This window comes from Rhinolophus hipposideros (genome assembly GCF_964194185.1).
Source record: "Rhinolophus hipposideros genome assembly, chromosome: 19".
Taxonomy (NCBI): domain Eukaryota; kingdom Metazoa; phylum Chordata; class Mammalia; order Chiroptera; family Rhinolophidae; genus Rhinolophus; species Rhinolophus hipposideros.
In genome coordinates, this window is record NC_138065.1 from 20,690,070 (window position 1) to 20,698,755 (window position 8,686).

The 8,686-nt window shown below is 38.7% G+C and overlaps 1 pseudogene across 1 annotated transcript; it reads right to left on the bottom strand.

Moving 5' to 3' along the window:
* Positions 1-374: 374 nt before the first annotated feature.
* Positions 375-2,034, bottom strand: LOC308487659 (coiled-coil domain-containing protein 34-like; annotated as a pseudogene). The gene is made up of 2 exons: positions 1,105-2,034; positions 375-622 (listed from the first exon to the last, which is right to left on the bottom strand). The product of its transcript is annotated as a coiled-coil domain-containing protein 34-like (transcript).
* Between the last annotated feature and the right edge of the window lie 6,652 nt (positions 2,035-8,686).

Sequence of the window (8,686 nt, forward strand, 5' to 3'; positions counted from 1 at the left end):
ATTCCTCACAGATATGATCATTTATTCAAACAAAATATCATTGGCATGGATATAGATGGAATCAGTTCTGCTCTGGATACCACTTGTCTGAACAGGTCAGGAAATGGAAGGCATTTCTGAAATTTGATTTTTTTTTCACAAGAAAAATTGTTGGTTTTATTGGTATCACAGTGGTTTTAACACAAACTAAATACAAACACAATTGTTAGATATTCAGTCACTTATCCTGTGAAACAATATGACAAGATCAACCCTGAAGCCTTTATAAAACAGAAAATGTACAAAATATCTTCCTTAATTAACTCCAATGACTCCATACGTAAATGCAAATGTTTGAATTTGTCAATCTCAACATCAAATGTTGAACTGCTTGACTAAGCAGTAAAAAACAATTTCTGATTGTAAAATTCAACAGCTACAGGTAAAAGCATGCAATGTCCCGTGCCTGCTATCTGTATTCTGCACAGAGTTCCAAGGCAAAGATTGCTTCTGGCTTTATGAATTACCAGAGACTACGATGGCCTGTGAGGCTGACTTATCACAAGCCTTTTAGTCTTTTTTCCTGTTAGAGCCTTAGCTTCTTTGGGAGGAGGCATATGAATTGGTTTCCAGGGAATTGGATTTTAAAAGGCTGGTTCCTTAATCAGAAACAGTTTTGGGGACACAAAGAAAAAACCGAGAGTTGTTAGATGGGTGTGGGGGGGGGCGGGTTGGGGATAAGGGAGGGGAAAGGTGAAGGGATTTGGAAGCAGCTGGTAACCACAAGATGGCCTCAGGGTTTTTTTGAAAATTAATTTGGGGAAGGTATTCAATAATGTTGTAAAGATTTTGTTGGGTATCTGATGGACATGCGTCCTATTTGGGAGACCACCTCAGGGATACTGTGGATACCTGATCATGTCATTGTACACCAGAAGCTAAACATTAATGAATGCCAACTATAATTTTATATATATAATGTGATGGTTCAGTGTGAGGTCGGAGGGATAGTGGATGGGGGGAGGGGGGTTCACAGTGTGAGGGATATAAATGATGAACGTCTAAGTATTTATTACCTTGTCTTGTACACCTGAAACTAATAAATAAATAAATAAATAAATAAATAATAAAAGGCTGGTTCTTGATAAGAATTTCCACTGTAAAAACCTGTAAGTTTTCCATTGGCATAACCATAGCTCTTTGAAGCTGGATGAGGTTTATTTTTTGCATATTCCAAACATTCCCTAAACTTTTTTTCTGCTATTTCTTTTTTTCCCCCTGTAATTCAGCTTGCCGTTGTTTTTCTTTTTCCTTTTCTTTCTTTTTCTTCTCACATTCTTCGGCATTTTTTTTCTTTAACCATTCTTGATATTTTCCTTTTGCTTTTTCTTGAAAATGTTCTTTCGCCAGTTCTTTTGCTGCTTTTTCCTCCATTTCTTTATTAATTTTTTGTTCCCTCTCTTTTCTTTGCTGTTCATTTTTTTTTCTGAACCCATTCCTTGTGCTTTTCTTCAGCAATTATCTTTCTTTTTTCCCCGTTCTTCGATTTCTTTTCTTTTTTCCAGCTGCCGATTTAATTCCTCCAGAGCTTTCTGTTGCAGACGGCCACGTTCTTTTTCTTTGCCAACAAACCACCTTTCCCACGGTATCAGGCTGCTTTCTGGTAAACAGACCTGTTTCTGTTCTTCTTGGTTATATTTGGATTCAACCACACTGCAGCACCCCTGGAACTAACTCCATTCCCCTCAGGCTCGCCCCCTTGGCCTCTGAATCACAGGCCTTTTCGTCCTTCTTCCTCAACTTCCCAGTTACCATCGTCGTCATCAAACGGGAAGCTCTGGTGGAGGAGGGGAGACAACAGCGACATGGAGGAATTGCTGCAGCTCAGCGGCGGAGATGGCGAGCACGCCGCCATGGTCTCCAGCCCCTGCCCTTGGGTGTCCGCTATGAGGACGGAGAAGGAACCCGAGGAGGGCCAGACCTGGCCCTGCAGTCGGGCGGGAACCGGGTGTCCGAAGAGGGGGAAGCAGTCCTCCACCGCCCCACCGCCCACATCTGGCCCACCAAGTTCAAACCGGCAGAGGGGCGGCAGGGACGTGCTCTCTGAAATTTGATTTTTGATGCTATGTTTTCTTTCCCATACTTATAACAATTACATATTTTAAAAGCATGGTTTATTGTAGGCATGCCAAATATAACTTTGAAAAAATGGCTGGGTTTCTTTAGCATCAGAAATAGGTATTTAATCACAAGCTACTAAACATTAGAAATAAAAACTTCATGATGTAATTGAATTTCATTTTTGTTATAATGGTAGACAAGGTACAATTACTTCACTTATTAGGCATCTGATAAGGTCAAATTATGCTTTTAAATATAAAGCAACTGCAATGACTAATAGACATTAAATGTTGTACATACATTTCATTATACAGTCTCCCCTGAAATAAATGCAAAAAAAATGCATCCATTAATGGAACATTGTACTGAATGCAATAAAACCAAGTTATTTTCTTGCAACTTATTTATGGTATTACAATAATCCTCCAAAGCAGTGATTAAGGTGAAGGTGAGCTGTCAGGAGTAATTTATATTTGTCTATGCTAACAAGCATTTCCTAGATTAAAAGAGCACAAACAATGCAATTTATTGATTTGTGTCATGAATCTACCCAGAAAGTATAATGCTAATGATAGTTACAATCAAATTCCAGAAGAAAAGAAAAACTTGGCCAGTATTCAGATGATATTAGTATGTTTTTTCAAACATTTTTTCTAGAAAAATAGATTTTTGAACATAGTCATCTTTGATCTTTTAGTTCCCTTCCTTATTTGTAAGACACCTATAGGTAGCTCTCTTATTCTGATTAAAGTGAAAAAATCCCCTTTTTCAGTTGAATGCACCATCATCTGGTATGTAAAAAGTATTTAGGAGTAAGACCAAATGTGGTATAAAAACACAATTCTTTCAAAACAGTAAAATTTCATAGGCTTCAGTCAAACTATAGACTTTCTTTGATGACTAAAAGTTATTAAGGTAATAAGGATTGATTGATTCAACAACACTGAATGAATCCCCTGGATGAATCTGGGGACCTAAAGTGAATAGGTACATGCACAGAATTTGAGAAGCTCATAACCCAGTGGTGATTACATCACGTGAAAATTTATAATATATTTTAAATCTAAGAAAAGTTTAAGTTCACAATTATGAAAAAGAATGATAATATGTTACTTACTTTGTACAATTACAGTCCCCACTTTCTCTCTAAATATTCACTGGGGCAGGTAAACACAGACTCATATAACTTATGTATATGTACTCTTCTTTCTTCCTGATATTTTGGTACTTTCGATTATTCTCAAAAGTGTACAAAAACTTAAGAACTATAAAAAATAGTTTATAAGATTTATAAGATATATGGGTAGCAAATGAAAGGATATCTTAATATGACTTCAATATATACCAGGGGTGACAAAGAATGTATACACATGACTAGTATTGATCTTTTTTTTGAAAAATAATTTTATAGACTTTTTTTAAAAAAGATTTTATTGGGGAAGGGGAACAGGACTTTTATTGGGGAACAGTGTGTACTTCCAGGACTTTTTTCCAAGGCAAGCTGTTGTTGTTTCAATCTTAGTTGTGGAGGGCACAGCTCAACTCCAGGTCCAGTTGCTATTGCTAGTTGCAGGGGGCGCAGCCCACCATCCCTTGTGGGAGTCAAGGAGTTGAACCAGCAAACTTGTGGTTGAGAGCCCACTGGCCCATGTGGGAGTCAAGCCTTCGGAGTTAGGAGCACGGAGCTCCAACTGCCTGAGCTGCCGGGCCGGCCCTAGTATTCATCTTTTGTTATCTGTATATATTGAGTATTACAATTTTCATAGTTTTTTCCTTTCTTAAAATGTGTATACATTTCTCTCTCTCTCTCTCTCCATATATATATATATATATATACATATATATATATATATGTATATATATATACACATATATATATATGTATATATAATGAAAAGAATTAATATGAAAATGCAGTTAGGTGATGAAATGCAAGATAAACATGCTAGTATTAGTATGTGGATGGAAAAGAAGCCACATATAAAACCTGACAAGCTCAGGAAACTGAAAATAACCACATAGGATGAAAATAAAAATTTCTAAGTAACGTGGGCCATGGCAGGAAGTCACATCCTTGGCTGGTAGCTTCCTTGACAAAGGTCAATATTTACCTAAAGTGAGCCTGTCTGTTGTCTTTTTGCATCTAAGATAACGTACCCTTGGAATGTCAAGAGTAATGCTTTTTCCCGGACCCCCCAGGGGCACAAACCACTACACCAGAATAGGAAACTACAAAATCCCTCATTGCTCCCCAAATACCATCTCTATGTGTTGTAAAATGCTATTACCTATCCTGGACCCACCAATGTAAAAGAAGTGTGTGTCTCTCCATTTTGCTTTTTATACAGTCCCAGAGATATCTGCGCTTTGCTTTCTCCCACCCCCTTAATCTACAACCAATGGATTTCATGCAACTTTCCTCCTTTGATTCTAATGTATAAAATAAGTTGCAAAACGGCCATTTTCCGGAGCACCTTCTCAATCTCTTGAGACTTTACTTCTCAGCAACTGTCGTCAGTTTGTCTCAAATAAACTCTTACAAGCTTTCTCCTAGCCAGGATGTTTTTTCGTGGACAAGTAGCATTAATAGCAACAGCCAAATAAAAAAATAACTTGGGGGGGATGTCATTCAAATGGCGGCGTGAGGTGAGCCTCTGTAAAGCTCCCCTGGAATTTACAACTAATAGAACAACAATAACTCCACAAAGGACTCCCTGCATAGCAGACAGGCAAGACAAAGAGGCCCACTACTGAATTCACCTAACGGTGGGAGAATCTCGCGAGCTGGGGAGGAGGGAAGGGAGAAGTGCGGAGACGGAGCAGCATGGGCGAATGATGCAGACCTAGCTCAGTGTTCCGTGCTCACTGCATCCCGGAACTACCCCAGCTGCGGGAGAGAGAAGGACTCGGACTGCTAGGGATCCGCTTATGGCCCACAGGACTGAGGGGGCAGCATATAACACGGCTGAACCCAATGTTCACAGCAGAGACGTTGGAGAAAAGACTGAGGGAAGAAGGCTGAAAACGGTGGTTTAAGCCCTCATTGCCAAGCAGAGAAGGAAGCCTTAGGCACTGAGGGTAACCGCCCCCTCCCTACCCTCCCAGAGCTCGCCCCTCCCCCAACTGCCCAGTGCTAGAAGCGGAACAGTAGCAGTGTCAGATCAAAAGAACAGAATATTTGCTGTTCTGAGAACTGTGGACTGCAGACACAGATTCGCAGCCCAACTAGTTCCAGCAAAGGGGAGGGAGATGTGGAAGCGGGACCGGCTGTGGTGGTGGTCACCGCCATTGCTCTGGGCCACCTCTCACAACTCACCCCGCCCCTGGCCCCACCTATCTGGGCGGATCCCTGCAGGAATAAACAGAACTCAAACATAGGGGTTCTGAATCTGGTGCAGGAAGAGCTTTGGAACTTCAAAAGCTCTTCACATCCCCACAAGGACGTGGCACCCTATGACCCAGGTGAACTGTTAACAGAGGAAAAGCCCATTTCCCACGGAATCTCCCCATTGTGTGAGAAGCTGGAATAGTGCAGAGAAAACATAACACTACTGTGTGAGATAGGAAAAAAAAGGCTGCAGTGGAGAGAAAATAAAACATTCTACCAACAAGTACTGGAAAACAAAAGAAAGACCTCTTCCTATCAACCTATTGCAGAAGCCACTCCTGTAGATGTCTAGGAAGAGAAATAATAAATCAGTAATTGCCATCAATAACCAAGGCAACAAGACAGCTCAGAAAGAAAGTGAAAAGTCTCCAGAAAAGGAACTTAAAGATGTGGAAATATGTGACTTAAATGATAGAGAACTCAAGATTTCAGTTCTGAAAAACCGCAAAGAGATGCAAGAAAACACAGAAAGGCAATTTACTGAACTCAGAAACGCAATCAAAGAACAACATGAGCATTTTACGAAAGAGATTGAAATTTTAAAAAAGAACCAAATGGAATTTCTGGAGATTAAGAACTCAATAGAAGAAATTAAGAATGAAATAGCCAGCTTAGGTAGTAGAGTTGACCAGATGGAGGAAAGAATCAGTGACATTGAAGATAGAAACCTGGAAATTACACAGATGGAAGAAGAAAGAGACTTGAGACTTAAAAGAAATGATAGAACTCTACAAGAACTTTCTCACTATCAGAAAAAGCAATATAAGAATAATGGGCATACCAGAAGGAGAAGAAAGAGGGAAGGGAACAGAGAATATATTCAAACAAATCGTTGATGAGAACTTCCCAAACTTGTGGACAGAACTGGATCCTCGAATCCAAGAAGCAAATAGAACACCTAATTACCTCAATTGCAACAGGCCTTCTCCAAGGCACATTGTATTGAAGCTGTCTAAAATTAACACCAAAGAAAGAATCCTCAAGGCAGCCAGGGAAAAGAAGACGGTAACCTACAAAAGAAAACCCATTAGATTATCATCAGATTTTTCAGCAGAAACTCTACAAGCCAGGAGGGAGTGGAACCAAATATTCAAACTATTGAAAGAGAGAAATTATGAGCAAAGAATAATATATCCAGCAAAGATCTCCTTTAGATATGAAGGAGGAATAAAGACATTTCCAGACATCTAGAAGCTGAGGGAATTTTCTAATACATAACCTGCACTACAAGAAATACTAAAGGAGGCTATTTGACCACAATCAACAGGGACAATTAGTGGCAACATAAAAAGGGGGAGAGTAAAGGCCTGAACTGGAATATGGGAATGGAGAAAGTAAGCATGCTGAAAAAAATGGAATACTCTAAGTATCAAACTTTCTTTCACATCAACTTAAGGGTAACCACTCAAAAAAAATCCAGAACTGAAATATATACTGTAATAAAAAAAGAAACAGAGGGAAACATCATAGAATACCACCACACAGAAATAATAGACTATAACAAAAAGGCAAAGAAACAATGGAGACACAGCCTTACTGGAAAACTAAAGATAAAATGACAGGAAATCCTCATGAATCAATAATCACCCTAAGTGTAAATGGACTGAACTCACCAATAAAAAGGCACAGAGGAGCAGATTGAATCAAAAAACTAAACCCAACCATATGCTATCTCCAAGAGACACATCTCAGCTACAAGGACAAGCATAGACTCAAAGTGAAAGGGTGGAAATTGACACTCCAAGCAAATGATACCCAGAGAAAATCAGGTGTAGCCATAATGATATCAGATGAAACAGACTTCAGGGTGAAAAAAGGTAACAAGAGACAAAGATGGACATTTCATAATAGTAAAGGGGACTATACAACAAGAAGACATAACAGACATCAATATTTATGCCCCCAATCAAGGAGCACCAAAATATACCAAGCAACTACTAACAGAACTAAAGGGAGAAATTGACCAAAACACAATTATAGTAGGGGACTTAAATACATCATTGACAGCTATGGATAGATCATCCAAACAGAAAATAAATAATGAAATGACACATTAGATGAAATGGACATCATTGACATATATAGAGCACTTCATCCTAAAACATCAGACTATACATTCTTTTCGAGTGTACATGGAACATTCTCAAGGATAGACATATATTGGGACACAAAATTAGCATCAGCAAATTTAAGAAGATTGAAATCATACCAAGCATATTCTCTGATCACAAGGCTTTTCAATTGGATATCAACTGCATAAAGAAAGCAGGAAAAACACAAATACATGGAGATTAAACAACATACTTTTAAAGAACAACTGGGTCAAAGAAGAAATTAGAGGAGAGATCAAAAGAGACATAGAAACAAATGACAATGGAAATACATCCTAACAAAATTTTTGGGATGCAGCGAAAGCAGTTTTAAGAAGGAAATTTATATCATTACAGGCCTATCTCAAGAAACAAGAAAAATCCCAAATAAATAACCTCAGGTTACACCTTAAAGAAATAGAAAAAGAAGAATAAGTGAAACCCAACGTCAGCAGAAGAAAGGAAATAACAAAAATCAGAGCAGAACTAAATGAAATAGAGAATAAAAAGACAATAGAAAAAATTAATGTGACAAAGCGCTGGTTCTTTGAAAACATTAACAAAATCGACAAACCCTTGGCTAGACTCACTAAGATAAAAAGAGAGAAGACACTAATTAACAAAATCAGAAATGAAAAAGGGGAAGTTATCACGGACACCACAGAAAAACAAAGTATCATGAAAGCATACTATGAAGGACTATATGTCACCAAATTCAATAACCTGTAAGAAATGGCCAAGTTGTTAGAAACATATAGCCTTCCAAGGCTGAACCATGAAGAACTGGAAATCTAAACAGACCAATCACCGGTAACGAAATTGAATCAGTCATCCAAAACCTTCACAAAAGCAAAAGTCTGGGACCAGATGGCTTCACTAGTGAATTCTACCAAACCTTCAAAGAGTATCTAATACCAATCCTGCTCAAACTCTTGCAAAAAATTGAAGAGACAGTACTCCCTAACTCATTTTATGAGGCCAACATTACCCTGATACCAAAACTTGGTAAGGACAACACAAAAAACGAAAACTACCGACCAATATCTCTGTTGTGCGGGGCGGCGTGCCGGGTCTCTGGTCCCGCTCCACACATAAGAATGCAGGATAT